Raw genomic sequence first — 26,475 nt, forward strand, 5'->3', positions numbered from 1 at the left:
CAGGAAGATTGTTAAGAGGTATTTGCGATCCATTCACAGTGTAGAAATGGATTCTTTAGCAAAACAACTCTCACAGTCCTTTGTGTCTCAGGGCCTGGTACTGTTCTCACCTAATTTCAGCCACAGTACTATAAAGCAAACTGTAGTCTCTTGATGTAACTCCAATAAAGGGGTTAAATGCATTAGAAGAGATGTAGATAATAAATTGCCACATGGATATTAATTCCCACCTTTCCCCTCCATCATGAAGACAGAAGCAGAGACGCTGTACTTATAATTCTCTGAATTCTGAAGCTGATGTTTCCACCTGTCATGGTGAAGATCCCTATTATGGTGCTGAGGAGGGTGTCTTTCATAGAGAATCTTACAGATAAAATAATTTCTTAACCCTTGTTGCTTGCTTTATCAGTGATTACATCTCATTTAAAAGTGGCTTTTCTTTGTAGAAAATTGCAAAAAACTTCGAGAATACCTTTTCCCCACAACTTTTCTATATCTTGAGTAGGCTACTATAGAAGGAAGAGAAGGAATTGAAACCTAGAGTAGGATGGCATTTTGGACTCTTTTGTTTGTAGGCTCGTTAAAACTCTCAAATATGAAGGTGAAGGTGAGAGGAAAGTATTCCTAAGGGTTGGTTACAGTTTTGTTGGAGAAGCCTCAGTTAAGATCATTAAACTGTTATTTTTTTGTACTACCTAAAGTAACTTTTAACAGCAAATGGTTTTAAAAAAACTCCTCTAACACTGGTCCCAAACCATAGCACCAATGTGTTTGTTCAACTATGTGACAGAAACCCAGATGAATTATTTCTATGATATGACTTCAAGGTCCTGTATAGACAATTTCAAAGACAAATTCAGACAATATCAAAAGATTTTAAGGCTGGTTTCTAGAATATTTTTCTGATATGAGACATTTTAATTTCTGCCTTAAGATGACCGTTAATCACAGTAATGTTACAGAGCACTGACAGAAGCATGTTTTCTTTCAGCGCCACTGAATGACTGTTCTGCCACTGCTGTGGTATAAAGATGGGAAGTAGATCACAACAATTACAAATAAGCAAACAAATACAGCTAGAATCAAAATCTAGGCAATGGCTTTGCTACATGAACAAAACCAACTGAAAACAGCAAATTTTAACACATTTCTGTAAATGTGAGCCATGAAACATTCAGATTTACTCTTAAGTTTTCAAAACAAAGATTAAATTATTTTCAACTGTATGTAGCTTATAACTGACACCAGTTTTTGTTAGTTTATTTTATGTCTTCTCAAGCATACATACCTCTGTTGTAAATCATCCCTTTATTAACAATACTTGCTTCTGAAAGCTAATCTAAAGTTTCCACCGATTACCTCTATATGCATAAACCTGCCTAGAATCAGTTGTGCTGTCAGATGCATGAAATTGGCAAGCATCATAGATAGGTAAATTATCCACCCACAGACAAGTGCAGAGAGACACATATACAGATGTGCAAGAGTAAAAATGTTTTACCTAAATGATATTTGAAGGGACAAAAAATAAGACTTCCCATGGCATTTTTGTTGCCATATATCAGAGTACTTTTAATAGGTTGTCAATAAACCATTAATGTTAAAGCTGATGTGTAGATGCTAACAGTCAATTACTGCATTCATTTTTAATGGTAGAAAAAATTTCGTACTACTTTTAAGATACATCTACTGTGTTTTATGGATGGTCATCTAGGCTATTTTCCTATGTATGTATTTTCCTATGTACAAATTTCAGGTTATAACAGAAGTTTTGATCTATATATTTGGAGCATATATATATCTCTATATATTTTCTGGTAAATGTCACGTGATAAAGCTGAATGTCTCCTTGAATTTCATTCTGGCAGTTACTGTAAAAGATGGAATATAAGCACACAAGTTGTCTATTTTCTGTAAGAAGAGTATCTTCTTTTTGGCTTGAAGACTCACTAAAATCAAAAGTGATAACAGGTAAGAGGTCACTCTCCAGTCATATTGCTTTTCTCTTCTTCCAGGACTGAATATTTATTGATAAATTCAAAGAATCAGCTTATAATTCTGTTAATATTTCTCAAAAAGAGATGAGTGCAGAGATGTGATGGAGCAGTAGCAAATAAGGGAGGGTAAAATAATTGCTTTTAAAAAAATCTATAACAGCTGTAGACTTACAGCTAAGCAAAATCCCCATAAATATTAGAAATCCTCATGGCTGCAAGAAAAAGAATCTAAAATGGCAGTAACCAGTACTATACAACAGTGAACCATGTAATTTACATCTTAGTGAAATTAAACATAGTATAATGGCTTAGCTTCCAGGCAACAATACTATTAAATTTGCTGTAGCAGATTATGACATCATCTGAAACCCCAGGATACACTTTCAAGCCAACTATTATACTTGTAATATGTACTGCTTTTCTGGTTAGTCTTTCATTTAATTCATTGCAAGGATTATATTTTTCAATCACTGCACATGTCACCCAACAGAATGGCTCTCTAGAATATCTGTGAGCCAAACTAATGTCACTTAGGAGACAGAAGTGATATTATTGTAAGGGGAAAGAGCACAAAGGTCAGTAAGTGACATGATAGCAAACAGTATTTGTTATGCTGGTAATAAGCTTTCTCTTCACTTTTCTTAGCCAAGATATCTTCTATTTTGCCAATAGAAACTTCTGAAGTTTCTATGCTTTTAAATTCCTACTGTTATAAAACTGCATATTGGTTCCTACTGGAATTACTAGAAAGAAACAAAGAGATTAAGATGCAAGATAAATAAGTGGTTATTGAGAGTCTGGTGAGGACTCTAGATGGATGTGATATCAGGGGTTTTCCTTCTTGACCACAGCACCACAGCCTCACCTAGGAAGGTTTTTTGTGGTCAGGGCTACACCAATGATTGCATCAGCTGCCCATTGGTCTGGGCTCTGTTTCTCTGATGAGCTGCCCAAACTAGTACCACAACTTGAATAATATCAAGATGGGTGGGACAAACTGCTGTAAACTATATAGTTTTACAGTGATGAGAATAATGATTAACATTACGTCCCTGTAAATATTTATCTACGTTCTTCACTGTACTCATCCAAGGAGTCAGTGAACCTAACTCAGGCAGTAATATTGAGTATGTACATAAAAATTTAAGACAGGTTCTCTCCTAAGGGCAGTATTCAAGTGTCTAAAATCATCAGTGTCCAACTCCCTGAATTTGGCAGCCTGATCTCCTTTTTTTGCCACAAACTTCAAAAATTACATACCAAAGAAAATGCATATGAAGTACCACAATGTTTAAAAGTTATATAACACCCTTGCTGTACAAACAACTGTATGCATGTCATATGTTTATGCATATGGCTTAAAGACAGACTACCAGCTTTCCATGTAATTTCTGACTGGCTAAGCTGTTCCTTAGTAACAGATTAGTATTGATTTTAATGCCAGGATTCTTACAGACCTGGTCTTTATTGCCACTGAGCAGGTTTGTCAAAAGCTACACCATTGTCCTTCTATATCCTTCATCAATGCCAGTGCCTCAATTGGTTAATTAGTTAGCTAAATGTGGATATATTTTCCCTCTTCAGTGTTCACCTGCCAGAAAATTATTTCATTGAAATATGCCCCCTCTTTTGTCACTGAATCAAAAATATCAGTAACACTGTCAGTAGTTTGCCTTTTGTGCACATAGTTTTGTTAAAATAAAGAACCATTCAAATGCAGCTATAGATTGATTGCGATTTATAATCAAACTCAGCAATGTGCCTGTGTGCTCTTTTCAAAGTTTCCTGTGGCACAAAGTATTTTTCTAAGTAGTAGTAGAAATTGAGATGTAAACTGATGTTTTCATAGCCTTGCATGTCTGCAATTATGTTATTATTCTATTGGCTTCTACGTAAAAGTAGTGAGTAAAAATAAATTCTGAACACTGGTTATCTTTGTTTGAAATCTTATAGTGATCCTTTTGCATGTCATACTCATTGGGTGGTGGAATTGTAGACCTTTAGCTAGAAATAACTGGAAGATATGGTCTAACAATGCAACTAGCACAAGAAAAGACTAGGGGTGGTCCAAAGACAGCCCTCCTTCAGTGCCAAAAAAGTCTTCAATATCAGCTGTTTCCCTTGGCCAAACCAGTCCTATTGACTTGCACCACTGGCTGAAAAGATGTAAGCTAAACTGGCTTACTTAAGGCGGAAAGGTAATTCAGTCACTCCACTGAGCTGCCTATTCCAAACTGCTCTTAGTGGCTCAAACAATGCAAAAAGACTGTATGTGTGTGTAGTCTCTGACCAAAGGCCAATAAAGTTCTGCAACTTGTAAAAAGTAGTGAAGCACCTTACAGCTCATCTTGCTGCCACTGTTATCTAACTATAGCTGATGAATCCACTCGTGTTCTACAACTTTTTTCACCAGCTAAGTACAGTTTCTGCATAGACAGAAAGGCTCTAGATAAAAACAGTATATGACTCAGAAGAGATTAGTGTTGCAATCACAACATGAAAACTTCCCATGAGATTTTTATCTCTCTTCTGACTAAAAACCAAAGTTAAACAAAAGTAACACAGATAAATTCAGGGATGAATCTGAAATTCATCACTCTTTCATCCTTGTCATTCCTGTGATGGCTCCAACATCGTAATTTGTAAAGCCTTTAATAATAAAAAAACAAACAAAACTACCACACTCCCCTTCCTCCCCACAGGCAACCCCACCCCCTCCCAAACCAAACAACACAACAACAACAACAACAACAACAACAACAAAATCTGAATCTGCCCAGGAAGAGAAGATAGTTACGTTAGCTCAGTTCACCGCATGACAGGTAATGCCTTTGAATCTCATTGCATAAACACAGAACTAGTCCTTGAAAATTGTATTTAGCAGAAGAGAAACACACATCTGTGACTGATGGGCAGCTGTCTCTTTCTGCTATTGTTCAGAAAGTTGCTTTTAAGCAGGCTAATAAGAGTTACAGAGGGTCATATTCTGACAGGTATAAACAGCAAAATCAAGGTCCGTAAGCAAAGCTCAAAAAATACAATCCTTGTGACCTAGACTGCTTCCTCTTCTACGTCTTTCACTGCAAGCAATACAACACATTGCTGAGTCATTTAGCTAATTCTCTGATATTTTTCCTCTTATTCTGTTTATTTTTTGATAGCTGTTGGCATTAAAACTGATGTTTACAAAACGGAGTGAGTTGATTAATAGGTATTTTATACATCTGGTATTTCCTCATAAAAGACTGGTAAACTTATTTCAATTATCATACCACCAACAAGGATGCAATCTGTTCACAATGGCTGTTTACGAGTGGCTGCTTTGGGTAATGGCTGTTTTCTTAGCATGGGAAATGAAATATAATATTATTAAACCGAGATATGCCGAATCGTGTGTCAACTTATCCATCTTCCTGATGTTTATAGGCCTAATTTTTTATAATGTTTATTTTATTTTATGGGACCAAACATTAAAGTATCACTTATTTGAAAGGATCTAATTTCTTTTATTTTTGTTTTAATGTCCTTGGATATTAACATTCACAAATTCATGTGCAATCAATGCAGAAAACCTGTGGTAGGTACTCTATTAATTCTATTTAGACAAACGTTGTAATGAGAGAGATAATGAACAAATGAGTTTATGTTTTTTAGGTTTTACCCACAAGGCTAACATTGTCTTGTCTGGTGGTTTTGTTTTAACAAATCACCTGTAAAATGTCTTAAAATGATACACAGTAATCTAAAAATTACCATGAAAATACAGTTTAGGTGGGAAAGCAGGAAGTGCATGTAAGGCTGGATGGTGAAGCAGGAGGCATGAATGATGTAAAGATTTTAAACAAAAAAATAATTAAAATTATCTTACCTTAATAGCTCAGGTAGTGACAGAAATCACTGTGATACAAATTTAGCCTCTCAGAAATTATTAAAGTGCAACTGTTTATTTTTCAACATGGAAAGAGGGTTTTTGGATATGGAAACCTACTCATCACACAATATCATTTTAGATTTCAGTAAATAATATTTGAGATGCTGAATATATTAGAACACTTTCATAAATCACTTATATGTAACAAAAACAGTATCTGTTTCAGATATTCAGATATTGAAGTCTACCACATACACACTTGAGTTGCTATTCAAGCTTAATTTAGGGGAATAAGACAGAAAAGCATACTTCTTCAAAATATAAATGGAAATGAAAATATAAAGTCTTACAAAATTTTTAAGAGCTTTAAAAATTAAAGTCTTCAGCAGATGATATCTGAGAAGGTAGGCAGACATGAGGGCATAGACAACAGATTACATTACATAGATGCTCCTACTGAGTGAATTTCTTGCTGCCTGCTAATACAGATGTCAGTACTGCTAAGAAAACTACTATTTAAGAGAAAATATTTCCTTTATCTTCTTCCGTTATACCCTGTAGACATAGGTTGAATGTTTTAATTGACTAAAATGGCAAAAATACATGGCAACGGACACCAAAACAATAATAATGTATATTTATACAGTAAATGTGGAGGCCGTTCGCAGATGTTTAGATACTATCTCCTTCCCCCTCACATAATCGACTGGAACAAAACCCTCACTTACAATAATAGCAAAGAAATGCAGAATGCCTAATGCAGAAACAAGGAGGTGTATGAAACTATCTTGATAAAAACACCAAACGTCGTCCTATGCCAAGTAGATGGTTTCGAAACCAGAGCAGTATTTTCTCATTCTCACAATACTTGATGCTTGTAGGCTTCAGCTTCTCAGCAACATCACTAACTCTAAAAACAGACCACTCTAAACATGCCACATCACTCTGAATTTTGCCTCTGAAAACCTTAGTTTTAGTTCCAGTCCTGCAAAAGACTCTTTGAGGTTGTACAGTAACAATTTTATGAAGCCACTGACTTCACCAATGCTTACCTCAACTCCAACTTCAGTTACAAAGAGTGATATCTCTTTGCTTATTGGAAAAGGCTGAGTCATTTTTGTGAGATTTTTAGTCTTTACTACTTAGACAAAGGTGCTGGAAGGGCAAAGAAGGGAAGTTAAAAGGATCATTTAAGAACAAGGAATGAATTGAATGCATTAAATTTATTGAGTGAAACAATTTAATGAAGAAAAATACTAATTAAAATATTAAAACCTATGTTTCAAGTAGTAATTAAAAGGTTGTTGCTATGCAACCAAAAGTATCTTTATGACAGAGTGCAGAAATACATTTGTTAAGTATGCTTTGACTTTTTTTTTGACCTTTTCAGTCACATACCTACCCAAACTGTGTGTAAACGTATTTTTGAGAATAATAACATTAAAGATTCCCGCAGGATGAAGAAACAAAAATACTATTTGAATCAGTTAATGGCTTTTATAATGTTTAAAAGGTTAAGGAATTCATGAGATAAAAATAAATACACATACATAATTATGTATAGAATTTTTATGCTGAACTTTCATCATTGCTAATGGATTAATTCCTATCCCAAACAGAGGTCCTGATCCTATAAAACATGAGAACATTAATTTTCACAATGTAATGTAGGACCTAATCCTACCCTCTCCTGAAGTTTTTAAATAACAGTTAAATCTATTACTTGTGCCAGAAACCTGAGCAGTTGTTCATAATAACTAAGGGCAACTTTTGCTTTTCCTAGAATACCGAGTCTAAGAGGTGTGCTGGAGTGCTGGTTTCTGCTAGAATTTCTGTTGTTACATGCTGAGATTTCTATTGTGGTTACGTGATGCTGACATATGGGAAAGTGAAGACCAGTATATAGATAAAGAGTGACATACAAAGAATGTTGTTAGAGTCCACATATATTTCCATGAAGGGCCATCAACTGTGTCCAGCATACGTATATAGTGCTTCCATATATTCCCCATAGTCAGGCAAAGTCTGCCTTGGACTGTGCTGTGCAAACAGGAGAGAGATCTGGTTTGCTAGACCTGAAGATCTCTGCTCAGTAGTAAAAGAATTTATTTCTTGAGGTTGATTACTGGCTGTATGACCAACCTGAACTCCATTTTCTTTAATTCCCATTAGTCCCACATTTAAATCACAAAACATTAAAGACTTTGATTTATTAGTGTAGTTTTCTTTCCACTGATACTACAACCAGAAAATTAGAGGGAACCTGAATTCTAACCAATTGACCTCTTAGCAATGCGAGATCACCACATTGTGCATCCAGAAGCAAAGGGTGCCCTCTGATAAATCCTACTCTCTGCACTTTCACTTGCTTCCTCTTACTTTGAGTTTTCAGTAAGAAAGTGAATAACGGTGATTCCTAACCAGAATGGGATTTTTTTTCTCAAATTTGAGGTCCTACAGACATTTAAATTGCCCTTTTCTTCTCATTTTTGTTTTCTCATATCTTCTCTTCAATCAACAACTCAGAATAGGCCTTAAAGCCTGTTTTGAACTGCTGGAGCAGAGGAACTATGAAGTTTAGTGCCAGTGTATCGGTAAAGTGAAGTGATTCCTAAAAGGACATCTTTGAGGTTCGCTTGTCATTGGACACACCACACTAATGAGCTGTGAGCTGAAAGGCATGTAAGCATTTATACACAGTTACCTTTGTATGGAAGGAATCAAGGCAAAAGTGGTATTAAAAGCAAGCTTCTTATTTTTCTAAAAACACTATTAAAAGGATTTCCTTGTTTAGCAGTACCTTGAAAAGATATCTCCTTTGATTTAAAATTACACTTTCTTGGGACTTTGTGAATGAAATGAAAAATTCATTTTTACTAGATAATACAGAATTTATTTCCTGGATAACAGAATAGTCTCTCAAAAAATGCTGTAGTTTCTCTCTCTCTACTAAATACAGTTAAGCATACAGCACTTAAATGGATGAGAAAAGTGTTTTAGGTGACCACTGCCATGCCAGAGGAAATAATATGTATTGCTGCCAAGAAAAGGAAGAGTATATATTGTGTTTTTCAAGAAAGAAATTATGGTAGTGAACTATAAATCCCCTAAAAATCCCTGGACTGTGAAATAATAAAATTGTAAAATATACATGCCTCATTTTCCAACAAGAAAAAAGTAAGAACCTGGAGTTGGGGTTAGAAATAAAAAAACTGCACAATTACATTTAGTAAAAAAAATTTACAGAATAATGAAAGAATAATCTTTAGTCTACAGGAATGTGAAATGATATCTTATCTTAGTATCCCTGGCTATTTTCTGTCTAGTGTTTACATCTAAAATGAAGTTTTTATCAGTATACATAAATCTATCCAAATATTTGTCGTATTACAGAAGGTAATATAGATTGCATTTTTTTACAAAGACATAGACACTTCTTGAAGACTTCAAGCTTCATAACTAAAGTTAGATACTATAAATATTCTTTAGTTTTTCAGTACATGAGTTATTGATGAAGATTTATATAATCAAATAAAGAACTGTAAATTATTGCCAAAATAGTAAAGGTACAGGATCACAGAATCACAGAATATGCTGAGTTGGAAGGGACCCACAAGGATCATTGAGTCCAACATTTAGTCCTGCACAGGGTCTTCCCCAAGAGCACTGTCCAAATGCTTCTTGAACTCTGTCAGGCTTGGTGCTGTGACCACTTCCCTGGGGAGCCTGTTCCTGTACACAACCACCTTCTGGGTGAAGAACCTTTTTCTAATGCACAACCTAAACCTCCCCTGTCACAACTTCAGATCTTTCCCTCAGGTCCTGTCACTTGTCGGCATAGAGTAGAGATCGGTTCCTGCTTGTCTTCTTCCCCTCACAAGAAACTACATTGAGATCTCCCCTCAGTCTCCTTTTCTTCAGGCTGAACACACCAAGTGACCTCAGCTGCTCATATGGTTTCCCCTTCACTATCGTCCTCTTTTGGACACTCTCTATGAGTTAATATCTTTTTTATATTGTAGTGCGCCAAACTGCCACAATATTCAAAGTGAGGCCACCGCAGTGCAGAGCAGAGTGGGACAATCCCCTTCCTTGACTGGTTGGTGATGCTTTGACTGATGCCCCCAAGACAGAGTTGGCCCTCCCAGCTGCCAGGGCACTGCTGACTCAGATTCAACTTGCCATCTACCAGGACCCTCTGATCCCTTTCTGTGGCACTGCTTTTCAGCATCTCATTCCCCAATCTGTACAAACACCCAAGGTTGCCCCATCTCAGGTGCAGAATCTCACACTTCCCACTGTTGGACTTCATATGGTTGGTGATTGCCCAGTCCTCTAATTGGTCAAGGTCTCTCTGCAGGACCTCCTTCTCTTTCAGGGAGTCAACAGCTCCTCTGAGGTGTACCATCTGCAAACTTGCATAGTATTTCTTCCAGTCCTGCATCCAAGTCCTTTATGAAGTTGTTGAAGAACACAGGGCCTAAGATGGAGCCCTGTGGAACCCCACTGGTGACAGGTCACCAGTCTGATGTCACCCCATTCACTATTACCCTCTGTGCTTGACTTGTGAGCCAATTGCTCACCCACCACATGATGTGTTTATCCAGCTGTGTGCTGGACATTTTGTCCAGGAGGATCTTGTGAGAGACAGTATAGAAAGCTTTACTGAAATCCAAAAAGATTACATCAACTGGCTTCCCTTGATCAGCTAGGTGGGTTACCTTGTCATAGAAGGAAATCAGGTTTTATAAGCAGGACTTTCCTCTCATGAAGTGTGCTGACTGTGACCAGTGACTGCATTGTCTTTCAGATGTTTTTCAATACTTCCCAGAATAATCTTCTCCATAACTTTACTGGGCCCTGACTGAGATTACCATGCCTGTAGTTTCCAGGGTCCTCCTTCTTGCCCTTCTTGAAAACCTGGACAATGTTTGCCAGCTTCCACTCAGCTGGGAGGTCTCCAGATTCCCAAGATGTCTCAAAAATCATCGAGAGAGATTTTATGATGACATCAGCCAGCTCTTTGAGGATTTTTGGATGAATTTCATGAGGTACCATAGATTTGTAGGTATCCATTTGGAGCAGCAGATCCTGCACCGTTCCAGGGTTGACTGGGAGTTGATCATGCTTGCAGCCATGGTCCTCCAGGTCAGGGCACTGAGACCCCCTTGGTCCATCATCCATGTTGAAGACAAAGAGGCAAAGAAAGGGTTAAACACCTCTGCCTTGTCTCTGTCCCTGTTTTTGAGGTGAGCATCTACATCCTGTAATGAGTTGATGATGTTTCTATACTGCCTATTGACATTAATATATTTGAAAAAACTTTTTTTATTGTCCCCCACATTTCTGACCAACTGCAACTCCAGTTGACCTTTGGCCACATGAATTTCTCCCTACAGTGGCAAGCAGCATCTCTGAATTCTTCCCGTGTCACTTGATCTTGCTTCCACTGGGCATACACTTGCCTCTTTTGCCTTATTTCCAAAGAAGATTCCTGTTCAGCCAAGCTGGCTTTCTGCCTCACCTGTTTGACTTCTGACATTTTGGAATTGCCTTCTCCTGTACCCTTAGGAGGTGATGCTTGAAAAATGACCAGCACTGATGGACTCCAGAACCTTCAAAAATGTTTTCCATGGGGACCTTACTTATTAATTCCCTGATCAGCCTGAAGTCTGCTCTCCTCATGTTCAGTGCTGAGGTGCTTTTCCTCCTGTTAACAGAGATTTTAAACTCCATCACCTTGTGGTCACTGTGGTCAAGATGGCTGCCAATCTCCTTTTTGCTCACAAGATCCATCCTGTTGACAAACAGATCAAGGAGAGCATCTTTCCACTTTGGCTCTCTTCGGACCTGTTCCATAAAGTTGTCGTTCAGGTATTTTAGGGATCTTCTGGCCTGCTTGTACCAACTGTGTGATATTCCCAGTTAATTTATGGCAAGTTGAAGTCCCCCATAAGACAAGTGCAGTTGACTTGGAAGCCTCCCTTAGTTCCTCAAAGGATAAGTTGTTAGTGTCATTGTCCTGGCCAGGAGGTCTATAGCAGACTGTGACGATGACATCCACATAATTTGTTTGCCCCTTTATTCTTACCCAGAGGCTCTCAACTATGCCATTGCCACCTGTGAGCTCCATGCAATCTAACCCTTCTGTTACATACAGTGCCACCCCTCCACCTCTTCTGGCCTGCCTATCTCTGCTAATAACCCATGCAACAGGACAACCCAACTCCAGTCACAGGTCTTGTCCCACCAGGTTCCACTTATCCCAAATCTCTGGGAATGGGCCAAAGCTTGGAGTTCCTCTTTTTTGTTCCTTATGCTGTCTGCATTGGTGTAGAAACATTTCAGGTGTGGTACATTGTAGCCAACAACTCAAGGAGTGGATTGAAAGATCCCATTAGTACTCATTTCTTCAAATTTTGGCACACCAATCCATCACTCATCAGTGGTGACCCTGGTTTTGGACCCTTCCCCCTTCCAAGTTAGTTTCAAGCTCTGTCAGTAAGCCCTGCTAGCTACTGCACTAGAACTCTTTTCCCCCTCTGAGACAGGTGAATCCTATTAGTTGTCAGTAAACTGGATGTTGAGTAGATCATTCCATGGTCAACCATCCCAAAATTTTTCAGATTACACCAACCTCAGAGCCCCTACTTGACCTGATGAATCTGCCTATTCCCAATAATATTATTTCTTATTATCAGAAAGACAGAGGAAATCACTACTTGTGCATCCTCTACCAACCATCCCAGGGCCCCTGAAGTCTCTTTTGATTGCCCTCAAACTTCTCTTTGTTATTTTGTCACTGCCGGTTTGAACAATAAATAGTGGATAGTAATCAGAGGGCCTTACTAGATTGGAGACATTTCCAGTAATGTCCCTTACCTGAGGCCCTAGGAGACAGCAGATTTCCCTGTGAGTTGGGTCTGTCTGCATATGGGGGCCTCTGTTTCTCTTATAAGGGAGTCTACCATTACAACTACTCTTCTTTTCCTCTTGACAGGGGAGGTCTTAGTGTGGGTTGGTAAAAAATTTCCCTATGAAAGGATATATCAAAAAGCTTCCCCCCTCCCCTCAAATTTCACTGCAAAGACTGAGCTCCTTGACACAAAATATGTCAGTTAGTGGGTGTTTCCAACTCTGTAAATGAGACATGAATACAAAAAAAGTGTTGATTTCTATATGTGTCCCCTGATAAACTCAGTTTTACCATAAATCTGTGTAGGTAATATAACTATCTCTAGTCAGAAGCACCATCTTCCCTCTCTTCTGGCTTAAAGAAAATTTTGGTGTTCTGGAAAGACAAAAGAGTGTGTTTTCCTGCCAAGTGAAGATACAAGTCCCTAAAAACTTTCTATTTTAATGGGGTCCAGATCACTGTCAAATGTTAATTACAGGGAAGTTTCAGCATTAATGGAAAGATAGAACTTGGAATATGGCATTATATCTCAAAACTATTTATAAGATCAGAAAAAATAGTTGATTACTTTACATGAATATCTCCAGCATACCACTGACAAGAAGAATCCATAGTAGTTCCCTATACTGTGGAAAAGATATTTTGTGCTGACGGCAAACCTTGACTGTAAATTACCATAGTGAATAACTGCTAGACACAAATCACAAGAAGAACATCATAAAGCTTTAATGTCATTGGCTTTGAGCAAATTAGTTAAACTACCCAGTAATAAAATGAGTTTCCTACCTCAACTTTGTGAATTTCAACTCCTGTTAGAAAAGAGAGAAAGAAAAGGATTTTCAGAGAAGAGCACAGAGAGAAAGGCTTTTGATATTACTTAGCAAGTATTTCATAGAAAACAAATCCACAAGTTTGATAAGACAAATTATATCAAAAAGAAAGTTCCCTTGTTCCAAAAACAAATTATTTTTTTTTCTATGTAAGCCCCAGCTGTAAGAAGATTTTGCGATTTGTTAAAACATTTTTGAATGACACTTCACTACATAAAATATTGTCATAGGAGGGAATGACAGCTGGAGAATCTGTGATCCAATTTACAGATGATCAAAAAATACATGCAAATTGAAGTTCAAACATACTTCTAAATGTTCACATGCCTTAAGTCTTATCTCTGTTTTGTAAACACCTAAACAGTAAAACAAATCAACATTTTTTTTTTCCCAGTCAATATATGGTTATCTAATTTTCCTTCACAGTCTTTTTATCAGTTATCCTCATCTCCAGTTCTGAGTTGTCAGGAGTCCTGGTACTATTTTCTACCCTATGGTTGTTGTTACAGTGACTGTACATTAGACACATTCTCAGTGCTGTCAGAGGCCTGAAAGATTAGGGAGTAAAGGTGAGGAAAGAGAAATTTTAAAAGATAATTTTTAAAAAATATGCCAGAAGTTAAATTTATTTACACAAACCACAAACAATTTCAAGAGATTTCCAAAGGAATTTAAATTTGTTTAGCGTTTGTAAATTCCTTCAGCTATGTAGCATAAAAACCAGAAGCTTTTCCCATAAGAAATTTATTCCCTTGTCTTTATCTACTACTTTGAAAGAGGAAGGAGAAAAACTTGTAAGACTTGTGCAAGTACTGGACAGAACAAAAGAAGGGTATGGAAGTTAGGACTTGAACTCTTCTCCCGTTTTGATGGTCTTGGACACTATCAATACCAATAGCAGTACCCATATCAACTTATATATTTAAAACCTTTTAAATTAGATTGTGCACAGAACTACATTCCTCTGGAAATTTTAGGAGGGTTTTAAAATATAAAGAAAAAGGAATTACCAAATAGGTGGCTATAGCTGTTTGTAAATGACCAGATAAAATCTTTATTGAAGAAAAAATAATTTTATTTTCTTTAAGAAAGGGCACTGCAAAAACAGTCTCTGTAATTTCTGTAGAAAGATACTTCATATATTCTTAAATAAAGCAGATGAAGATTATCTTCTTTCCAATTAACACCTCTGCAAGACATAATAAAAAAAGTAACTCTTCTTTTGTATCTTCTCTCTTACTCAATATAGGTGCAATAAGATCAGAAAAATTCTCAAAACTTTAAGGAAAGGAGCAAGTTTGTGGAATTAGAATTTCATATTTTTGATGGACCTGAACAAATGTTGTAAACTCTATAAAACTTAATCTTACCACTTTAATTCAAGCTGTTGCTTAGACTTGATATCACATTTCCCCCTAATAATAGCTCTCCAGAGCACTGTACTGAGATTTTAGGATTTTTATTCATTTTCTTTAATTCCCTAGAAATACATCTCATGGCTTGAAAGAGATTCCTTTCTCAAGACCCTAAGAAGGTAGGGTTGATATTTCAATAGCAGGGCAAATAAGTGATACAAGAGCCTGAAGACTTCACTAATTCTTTTCTAATTCTAATGAGGTGTTCCTCTAGTTCTGTTTCAAAACCTAATTACAGACTTTTTTTTCCTTCTTTCTTTTTTTTTGTTTTTTTGTTTGTTTGGGGGTTTTCTGTTTCGTTTTTGTTGTGACTGGTAAGATATTTTTTGGTGCTTTGAACTTAGAATGTATCAGTTTATGTCATCTCTGTATGCACAGCCAGTGGTAGCCAGTATTGAAAATTAATTTGATAGAGCATAGCAGTCACATTGGGCTGAATATCATTTGGTGAGGTGTCTGGATCATAATACGATAGTTACAAATAATTTAGGAGACATTACCACCAAAAGAAGAAGGAAATCATTTGTTCAATAGCATCATGTGCCTGACCCTGTGTAGAATGACAGGATTGCAAAAATATCATTGATAAGGGGGAGAAAACTAAAAGACCTCTCAACTGAAGTCAATAATACAACCCCTGGTAGAGTGACCTGCTCTTGTGAGCCCGTTTTCGGAGTACTGTGTCCAGGTCTGGGACCCTCAACACAAGAAAGATGCTGACCTGTTGGATCAAGTCCTAAGGAGAGACACTATGAACATAGAGCTGAAGCACCTCTTCTGTAAAGACAGTCTGAGAGAGCTGGGGCTGTTCAGCCTTGAGACCTTGGAGTGGCCTTCTAGTGCCTAAAGGGAGCCCAAAAGAAGTCTGAAGGGGTACTTTTCATGACAACAAGTAGTGATAGAACAAGGGAGAATGACCTTAAGCTGAAGAAGGGTAGGTTTAGTTTAGATATCAGGAAGAAATTCCTTACTGTGAGGTTGGTGAGGCACTGGAACAGGTTGCCCAGAGAAGTTGTGGACTCCCTGTTCCTGGAGGTGTTCAAGGCCAGGCTGGATGAAACTTTAAGCAAGCTGGTCTAGTGGAAGATGTCCCTGCCCATGGAAGTGAGGTTGGAATGACAAGATCATCTACAAAACTTTTTCATGATAATGAAGTTTTTGGTGGAAAGCTCTTGGTAGTGACACTTCACAGATGTCATACTAGGCACTACTAAGGCAGGATCTTTATCTGTGTGTCATTACGCAGCAAGAATTACAATCACTAAAATATCGAGTAAAGAGTCAACTGCCACATTTAAAAGTTATATAGAAATATGTATATTTATATTATATTATATATATATTATAACTATATATATATGTTATATAGAAATATTGAGCTACTGTGAGGGAGAGAATTTCTTCTCAACAAGTCAGTGGTTTTCCTCTGTCCTTTGTCTCTACAGTATATATTTTTCTTGATGTAGTTGATGCAGACCTAGCCTTACTATTTTTTTTTTCTCTGTGTAGAACTGTACTTCATGGTTATTCTGATCAGTCAGAAAACCAGAGACAGAAAACACAGAAGTAACGCTTAATTTCAAGTGAATATTTGTTTCTTTTCATTTTTCTTACACATAGTGACTATCTTTTCTCCAATGTTTTGCTGTTCTAGCTATTCACAGAGTTTTTGCTATGGATCATTAAGTTAATGAAATAACTTCAGAAGAAAATGTGTCTTTCCAAGCTTTTCTAGGCATACTTTTGATACTGCACTTACCCTGTCATTGGAATATTGACTATCAGAGCTTCATTGCCTATGAGATTATATTAAGATTCTGGAAATATTGGTTTTTTTTTTTAAATAAAAAGATTGAAATTATATGGGGCTTTAAGTTTTCTAGATAATGAGGCCTAGGATGATCCCATCTTGCACACTGCCTGCCTTCAGTTCAATACTTGGATCACAAAACTAGCAATCTGCTCCGGTTAATGGAGTTTGGAGTTATGAAACAATGTAAATCCTGTGATGAACTAAGGAGCTATAAAAGCCTTTGTGCTACTGGTTCTGCGCTATCATCTTGTACTCATATTTAACTCCAGGTTTATAGTGTCAGTTTGCTTTCTTGACTTCATAGCATATATGTTCTTGTGACCCTTAATTATCACAATCCCAGTGAAAGTTCAACGAGTGGATGTCTTTAGCTATATTCATTCTACACAAGAAGTAAACTCAGTGGAAGAATTACTCCATCATTACCTTTCTTCATGTAATGACAGATTCTACATACAATTGCAGTTACCTTTAGTTCTAATTTTTCTCAACTAATTTCTCTCTACAACACTTTTATTCCTAAATGTTTCTGAATTTACTGTCTTTTCTGTATTTATTCAGAAATACATTTCAGTGAGTTTGGAACAGATTGGATTGCAGATTTTATATTTTAAATCTACTAAAAAAAAAATAATCAAGACATTTTTTTATTACTCAGCTCATCACCGCCATCCGTGGAGACAAGTTAACATGATAACGTAATACAGTCAATGTGAATCAAGTTTTATATAACATTGGTTTTTGTGTTTTTGGTTCCCAAATGGGAGTTGAACTCAAGATATGGAATACATTGGGAGATTTTAGAATATAGTGCTGGAAAAACGTTAAATGCTCTATGTTGCATGTCATATGTTACATGGTTTTGGCTTGTCTTTCCTCCAGTGGGCCCTTTCAAAAAATAAACCACAACAGATATTCAATTAACGCCATTAATTAATACTTCTGTTAATATGCCAGTGGAACTGTGTTACTTCATTCAAGTGCGGATAGTCACATACCATATGATTCAGCCTATCCCTTATAAATCTAATATTCTCTACAGGAAACAATATTCTTGGTTAGTTTACCTTACCAGTTGCCTTGCTGAAGCAGAAGGCATGAAGCCTTACTGACTTCATGAGACCAGCATGGACACTTTCTGAACTTGGGTGGCTGTTCATTTCATCAAAGACAACAATAATATTTCTTGTTATTAAGGATAGTGAAGAATATAATGCTTGTTTAAAATAAAATAACGTCTTTTTTTTTTTTTAAACTTCACCCTGAAAAAAGAAAAAAAATTTCCTTTACATTTTCTATTTATTTTCTGCCTCCTGTTTACAAATGCACATGGAAATACCATTAATATAAATAAATTATTGAAAATAGGGGAAATATAGCTGAATACTTTAATATAAGGAATAAACAATCTCCATATGATTCATTCATTTAAAATAAATTTTTGTAGAGTTTTTTGGTTGGTTGTTTACTTTTGGTTTTGTGTGCGTCTATATGTGCATGTTTTCTATTGAACTGTAAGAAATACTGGAAAAGTTCAATCTGGCTAACATTTTGCTAAATAAAAAAATTTCATGTGTAGTCTGACTTTTTATATTAAGGGAGACTATTATAGTTGGCGACTACAAAAAAGTGAGCTAAAATCCCAGTGCTTTTGGTAGTATCAACCTACTGTTTTAATATTTAAAATATCAGATATAAATAACTTCAATGTTTGGAGAATAGCCAGAATATGAATTATAATATCTAGGTCATTGCCTGTTTAAAAGACTATTATCTTGTAACTAGAGCAAAGTGTTAAACAGGCCTTTTAGCTACCAAAGGACCTGTGCTGAGGCATTTTTGGAATGTCGTATGTATGCATATTTTGGCTGCAGAAAATTAAACAAGGAAAAAATTGTAAGGAAGTACTTTCACTAGAAAAATATTATTTTTACCTATTGATAATTCACTAAAACTTGATTTTTTTCCAGATATTTATCCCCCTTTATCAAATTTAGTGACTTTTTTTTTTAATCTGAGTTTTAGTTACACAGTTACACTTTTTTTGTGCTGGGGATGGCATGATAATTTAACAGGTTGTGTTTCTAAAAGCAGGATTTTAAATCTCAAGAGACACTTAGAAGAGAAAATACTTGGGGATAAAAATTCATTAAGTTCAGTTACTGAAAAAGAGGGAGAAACCGAGGATCTGAAATGTCAAAGTTGAATAAAGAATCAGAAAGGTGCTTGGTTTTCTCTTGAAAAGGAGTTAATGTTCTAAGAAGACCCTGTTTTCCTTCTTGGTGTTTGTAACAAAACCCACTGTTATAAAATTCCAGCTGAGACCTTCTACTTTTTTCACACTATGGCAATGTAGAATAGAATAGAAAACAAAAAAAGTTTTTCAACATGTTCTAAAATTCACACTTTACCTCTCTACAAAGGATAACTGTGTTGATAATTTGTATTGAAAACATGCTAAAGCTACATAAAAGAGAATCATTCACTGAAAAGTTTTTAAGCTAGTCAGAAGAGCTCACAGAAGATACTACTCATCTTGGTAAATCTAGAAAAGGAAGGCTATGAGGCAATACCACAGCTCCAAGTAGATTCATCAGGAGGGTAAACATTAAGGGGACACAGACAAAACTTATATCATGGACTTTATATGAAAGGATGGATTTAAACTAGTCAGTAATAAATTTCTTGTGGTATCTGCAGCCTGATCAGAACGGAATATCTAGAACAGCCAGAACAGATATCTGGAATTAAGGTGGGACAAAACAATAAATATAGGCTGTTTCAGAATTGCATCTTGTTGTAGAATAAAAATACTCATTTGTTTTCCTGTGAAAATATGTAGGTAGCTGTCCCAGTTTAAATGAGAGACAGGTCTTTTCCTGAGGATGAGTTATGAGAAAAGACCCAAACTCTTCCCTCTAACCAATTATAAATCCGAAATTAAGAGGCTCCGATTGAGGGAAAACAAATTATAGAAAAGAGAAAAATAACAGCCCTTTATTAAAAAGTATGTGTATATTAACAGAAACACAGAAAAAAACCCAAGTAAAACAACAAAACAATACTCCCACAAACAATCCCCTTCAAAAATAAACCAATAAACAGGCAAAGGGAAAAGCGAACAGTTCAATTTTGCACCCTTTGGTGCAATTCCAACCACAGTCAACAGGGGGTGCCGTTGTGCCACTGGAAATGCAGTTTGTAATGTCCTGTGCCAGTTACCAGGTGGCACTGTTGGATTACTGGAGATGCAGAGCTTGTAGTGTCCTGTAGCAGTCACTAGGTGGCGGTGTTGGATCAGCAGAGATACTGATCTTGTAGTGTCCTGTAGCAATCACCAGGTGGCACTGTGGGATCCCTGGGTGCTGCCACGTGGGGGGTGGGGGGGGTGAAGAAGAACGCCCTCTGGGGTGTGTTGGAGAAAAACAAAAAAAAAACCTGGGTCCCCCTTCCCTTCCCACACACCAGGAAAGGGGAGAAGGAGAGGGGGGAAAGGACCAGACAGCTCTTACTTACTCTGGCTGGTCATTCTCCTCTGCACAGTTCTCTTTCTCCCCCTAACGTGCACAAGGGCCACCGCCAGGGAAAAAAAAAAAATGGGAAATGGAAAAAAAGAAACAAAAACCCCGCAGAAAAACATTTCCTCTCCGACAAGAAAAAAAAAAACAGGCAGCATCCGCAACTGGTAAGCAGGTCCCGAGCCCACAGGAACCATCAGCCTCCCCTCCCAGCCTGAGTTCCAGCCTCCGCCCAGCCCACCAAACTCCTCCTCCCCCATTACCCAGGAGATGAGAGGCAAAAGTAAATAATAGCTTTTCATCTGCCCTGTTTCCTAGGAGACTAAGTCCTGGGCGATTAGTGAAGGAGCCAGTCCCTTTGTTCACCTGATAGCTCTTGATGGCTCTGCACACAGGGCCAGGGGGAAGGGAAAAAAATTCATGACTGGTTCGAGAAAACTAGCTAAACCATGACAGTAGTTAACTATACATAGTATTTAAAGTTCATGTAATTTAAAGCAAACAAGTTAAAATAAGGATTAGAGGACGTTTACTACTTATGCTTTTCACTATCTTCAGAACTCATAATAAAGTACAAAGAAATGATAAATGAAGTTATTTTTAGAAACCAGAAATCTTTCCAGAGACTTGGATGTTGTTTGCATCAGATCTTTGCAAAAAACAGTAAAAAAAGTTTTACTCTTTTTACACGTAACATTAAATTAAAACTGAGCTACATATACTTCCAAAAATAAGAAAAGAGGTTGTCAGTTATGTTTATAATAATCAGTGATCCAAAATCAGGCCAACACAAATTTGTGAAGAAAGGGCTTTAAAAAGTTTACAGTAGGAAAATAGATGGCAGATATAGAAGGAAAAAATAGATTTTGATAATATATGATAGGATTTAAGACTCTCTCTCAAAAAAAAATCCTGCTTATCAGCTGGAGTTAGCTTTCTAATGATCAGACTTCCCACTTTTATGCTTATATTTAACTAGAATTTGAATAAATAATAAATGATGGTCAAGTTAGTCTGAACATATTGTTACTGAAAGCTGCTGCTCCTGTTAAAAATTTCTTCTGCGCTCACCCTTTGTTACTGCAGCATAACATTTTATTATAATTTCAGATTGCAGTTGCATATGGTTTATTTCTCACAAAACAAACATGTAGTGCACATATGGCCAGGTAATGGAACACAGCTGAAGCAACAGCTGATGCATTGGAATATCTCAAAGAATGGGAAGCAAAATATCAAAAAGTGAAAAATGGTCTTGCTGTCAAACTGTGACAGTAATTTAAAAACAAATTTGCACTGATGAAAAGACACCTGAAATATGCATCATTGGAGAAATAAAATATTGGTATATTATCTTAATTTTCTTCACTTTTTAAACAGTACAGTACTGTTGGTATCCCTTAATAGGAGTGGAAGTGAAATTATAATTTAGAAAAGTCAGCATTCCACAGAAAGACAGAAACCTAGAAGCTAAGAAAATTTGTCATCTCCCTTATGCATTGCAGTAAGTTCTATCAAGCACTCATTTGTACCTTGCCCAGTTACTAACATATATATTACAGAGGAAATAAAAAAAAAATTGCATATTATATTTTAGTTGTATGGACTGTAAGACTGGGCCTTGCATAAGAAAGCAAAGAAAAAAAATCAATTAATGAATTTTGAAGACAACTTAAAATATGTATGCATCATATATACAACTCAGAAAAAGCAGAATGAGCACATTCTCTTCCCCCTGTCCTTGTGAACATATACTTTGGCATATAACACTTACTAGCCCTGTATATATTCTAGATGGAATTATGGATAGATGTTGCTCATAGCTGAAATTTTAAGTGAAAATTTTGCTGGAAAATGTGCATTATTCCCCATCTTCCACAAGTGACTGAAGTGCAATGGATCATTTTGCATGTATTATCTTCAAGAGATATTGAACGGTCACATGGGAAGTTCTTTGAGCTACCTGAAAAGTGAGTACCACAGGGTACTCAGATACATGAGTGACTGTACAGCAGCTTAACAACTCAGAGTTACATCCTTTGCTAGATGTCGGAGAGGTTCATGACTTCTTATGGCACAAGCCTCATAAGAGCAATAGGATTTCTTCAGTCTGTCCAGAGGAACGGCAGACAAAGCTACTTTCTGCAGAAAGAAAAGGACCTCTAGATCAACCAAATGTCATTATCTGCAATAACATGACCTGGCTCTTTGATGAAGTAGGAAACTACCATATATGGACATGGGAGAGCCTAATTGTCTTTTGGAACAGAAGCACAATTGCATTAACTTTCTAAGGCAAGACAGTGTGTAGATGGCCTTTAGTTTGCTTATGAAAAAGAAGCCATATCTCCCCTATGAAACATAACTGTCATTGCTATTATGGCATCTTTCCTTAAAAATGTTGTCTAATACATTCTGAGTAATACAAACTTCTATTTACCTTAAAGTGAGGAAAATAGTGGTTTAATAGGAAGTCTAATTATATATGTTATTAAGCATATATATGTTATTAAACATAATATATGGTGTAGAAGAAATTGAATTCATTATCAATTTAGTTTTCTTGGACTCAAAAGTTATGTAGTTTACGAATATAGTAATTAGGGTTAACTAGGGAGCAGGAGAGAAATTTTGCTCTATGCAATATATTAACATAATACACTTTCTAAAAGCAGTTTCTGGTAGAAAATTTGTTCACTACCAGGTTTTATGAACATTTTATAGTTGCTTCATTATACAACCATAGATTAAAAAGTAGAGAGAATGTAATGCTATTATTTAAGTAAACACATTGTGCACAAAATGTAAAGCCAATTCCAAAGACACTACTCAATTTTAAGTAGCAGATAAATAATAAGCATGATATGTTAGATCTTTATATATCTCTTCCTTATTAAACACTGCATATTTTTGAACATACACTTTACCATGAAGCATCTAAAATTTCATAGCAAACCATAGACCCATGTTTCATTTCCACACAAAGGAATTTATATTTTGGCTAATTTTTTCTTGGCCCTTTATATAAAAGTAGCACTAAAGCACATGTGTAACTTTTGCAAAAGGGTTGAAAAGAAGCATAGAAAGTTTTTTGGCTCTCAGAATGCTATACAATTCTTAAAGTCCTGGTCAACAAAGGAAACTGCAATTTTACATGTATTTTCAGTGACACACAGATTTATTAAACTGAATGTTGATTAATGATACCTCAGCTGGAGAAGAACTACCTTCCAAACTTCAGTGTCATTTCATAAGTCTATAGTTCTATATGCTATAATTTTGTTCTTTTGAAAGGGGATTTACAATGCTTAAGCACATGTTGATAATGCAGAAGTAGGTACAGCAAAACAGTGTCAAAATGTAGCATTTAGTCAAAACACATCCAGACATTTATTTGGGCTCCTCTCATTATTATTCATTATTTTGGTGTTTCTGAAAATTGTTCTGCAGAAACAATCATGTGGCACAGCTGCACCTTCAGTAGGAATGCTGAATAATCATACTTTTTTTAATGTTGTACTGGGTGCTCTTCAAACATAAAGGCTGAAAATGCTGGCACTGCCCCAGAGCCGCTGCAATAGTATAAGAGAAAACACAATGTAGGTGACAGATGGAGGACTCACAAGAATCAGACTGACTATACTGATAAGCACTGTCATACAGAAATGATAGGACAGTAACTTATGCTTTGTTCTTTTTAATGGCGGCAACGAAGAGTCTGCTATCTCTGTATTAGTTTCCATATTAGCTATATTGCATTTTACATTCTGTTAATCGTTATTACTTTTATATTCTAAGCAGGTCTTAACAGGAACAATTTATTCCCTACAGAAACTTGGGAAATAAAATGACAAATAGTGACAATAAGAGGATATTTTATATTGGCTTTAAGACAAAATCTAGGACAAGGAATTAAAGACAATAATGCCTTATCAAAATAAGGAAGGTAATTTATCTAGGTTGTAATAATTCCAGCTACAATTTACCTGATTACTGAACTTAATTGTTATGCTAGTGAAAAAGATCAGCCAAACTGATCAGGTGTATTAACTGTCACAGAACGTTCCCAGAAAAAATGGAGCAAAGCAAAAAATCTTTTATAGCAAGTCTGGGACATGTTTTGGTGGTCTCCTGGACCACATGGCTCAGAATTATCTGGCATGCTGATTCTTAAATATTCTTCACAGCAGCAAAAACTTAAACATTCTCTCTACTTCTTATAAGCACACTGCACCATCTTTTTTCTAGTTGAACTGATACTTTATTTCATTCCCATTGCACAATACATTTCCTTCTTCCTAATTTTTAATAGAGAAATAAATTGCAGTATGCAGGAAAGGGAAACAGAAAATAACTAGACAACATTTTTCTTCATATTCATTGTTTCATATGTACACCATAAGCAAGAAGTTGATAAAATTTGATGACATTTGTTCAAATTATGGTGGTCTTTCTGTAATGAATAATTCAAGTTGTCTGTGTTAACATAATTCTACAATAAAATTTTTTACATATGAAAGGATTATCTTAGTATATTATACCTTGACAATCCCCAGGGTTTGGGGTTTATTAGCACAGAATTATAAAGCAAGAAATAATAATAAGAGATAAGCTATGTTTTCAGATTTGTTGGAACATCCAAGATTGAAGTTGGACATTTTATCTACTTGTGTAAAAGGTATCACACTGCACTGACACAGGAGTCATGACATAGTATTGCTCTTATTTATGCACTTGAACACCCTAATGATGAGCATAGCAAATATAAAATGTTATGTGGTTTTTCTTCCTTTTTTAATCTTTTAACTGTCATGATCAAAGCAGACTGGAAATCAAACCCCCAAGAACTGCCATTATTTTAACTTCTAATCTGTGAAACGTAATTGGAGTTGAACTAACAATTAATTTCTAAAAAGCTAGATAAAATGTAGTCAATCTTCTGAGCATTTTTTTTTAACTTAAGATTTCATGTGATCTATTTAATCTAGTCTGAATATAGAATGCAAACTTACTCTGCATATAGAATCTGAAATTCATGAATGTTTTATTCCTGGAGCCCCTGTTGTTCAGTTCATGGAACCTGCTGCAACACATGCTGTTTATCTCCCCTGCTGAAAACTCACATTTTCTTAAATTACAATCAGAATATTGTCACTTGAATATGCAGTTTATGCCTGTGTACCTATCACCAGAACTCATATATTAGGAAGTTTATAATCTATCAATTTGGACTTACCAGGCTTTATTTAGCTTTTGGCTTGAAATTTGTGTTTCCAGTGTTGAAGAACAGAGCACTCCAATAAAACCAAACCAAACCAAACCAAACCAAACCAAACCAAACCAAACCAAACCAAACCAAATTAACTTCTTCTGCAATTAACAAGGTGAAATAACTTGTTTTGCAGTGGGAAAAAAAGAACACCAAAAAAACCTCAACAAAACTTCCATAAGTTTCTCATTAAAATATAGAAAATAAGAGAGTAACATACATAAAATACATTCTAATCATATCAAATTAACCTATTAAGTTACTATATTTCAGAGCTCATAAAATAAAAGGTTAAGAAACCCCCAAACTCACATGTTAGCAAACCATGGAAATAGAGAATTTCAGGCTGCATAACTTGCACTGATGAAAGCAACTGAGCTCTCCACTGAGGAGAGCCAAAGGACACCACGTTTGCTATCATACTTTTGTGCTCTGCAATGCAGAAGGACCTTTATTTCTATAATTTACAAGGGAAAGAATGTGTGAAAAATTAAATGGTCAATTTATTTGGATTCATAAAGAGACTATGAACATAGCATGTGGACAAAAAAATGCACTTTGGGAAACACTTGGGAAATAGGAGGTTACTGTGTTGAAATGATGGAAGAACTGGGTTCATTTATCTGTTGAAACAAAATCAATGATAAGAAAATAAGAAAAAACCTCTACTAGTAAAGACATGGAAAACTATTTTTTAGTCCCATTTCCCTTACTAGTGTCAGCACTAATCCCACACTCAGTGTTATTTTTTTATATTTGAAGATTTGTAGAAATATTGACATTTGCAATATTAAAATAATGTAATCGTAGCAATTTTTTTATTATATTTATAATATACTTTCCTCC

At 36.0% G+C, this 26,475-nt stretch overlaps 1 protein-coding gene across 43 annotated transcripts in view; it reads right to left on the bottom strand.

Moving 5' to 3' along the window:
- Window positions 1-26,475, bottom strand: part of PTPRD (protein tyrosine phosphatase receptor type D) — a 1,147,190-nt gene that overhangs the window by 528,517 nt on the left and 592,198 nt on the right. For 42 of the 43 annotated variants that reach the window (XM_050328659.1, XM_050328661.1, XM_050328678.1 and 39 more), the window contains one exon: window positions 13,571-13,593. The exons of the other annotated variant lie outside the window; for it this stretch is intronic. The gene's annotated coding sequence lies outside the window, so the exon portion shown is untranslated. The remainder of the gene's footprint in view (window positions 1-13,570; window positions 13,594-26,475) is intronic. 43 annotated transcript variants of the gene reach the window in all.

This window comes from Myiozetetes cayanensis, unplaced genomic scaffold (genome assembly GCF_022539395.1).
Source record: "Myiozetetes cayanensis isolate MyiCay16 unplaced genomic scaffold, myiCay2020 scf4, whole genome shotgun sequence".
NCBI lineage: Eukaryota > Metazoa > Chordata > Aves > Passeriformes > Tyrannidae > Myiozetetes > Myiozetetes cayanensis.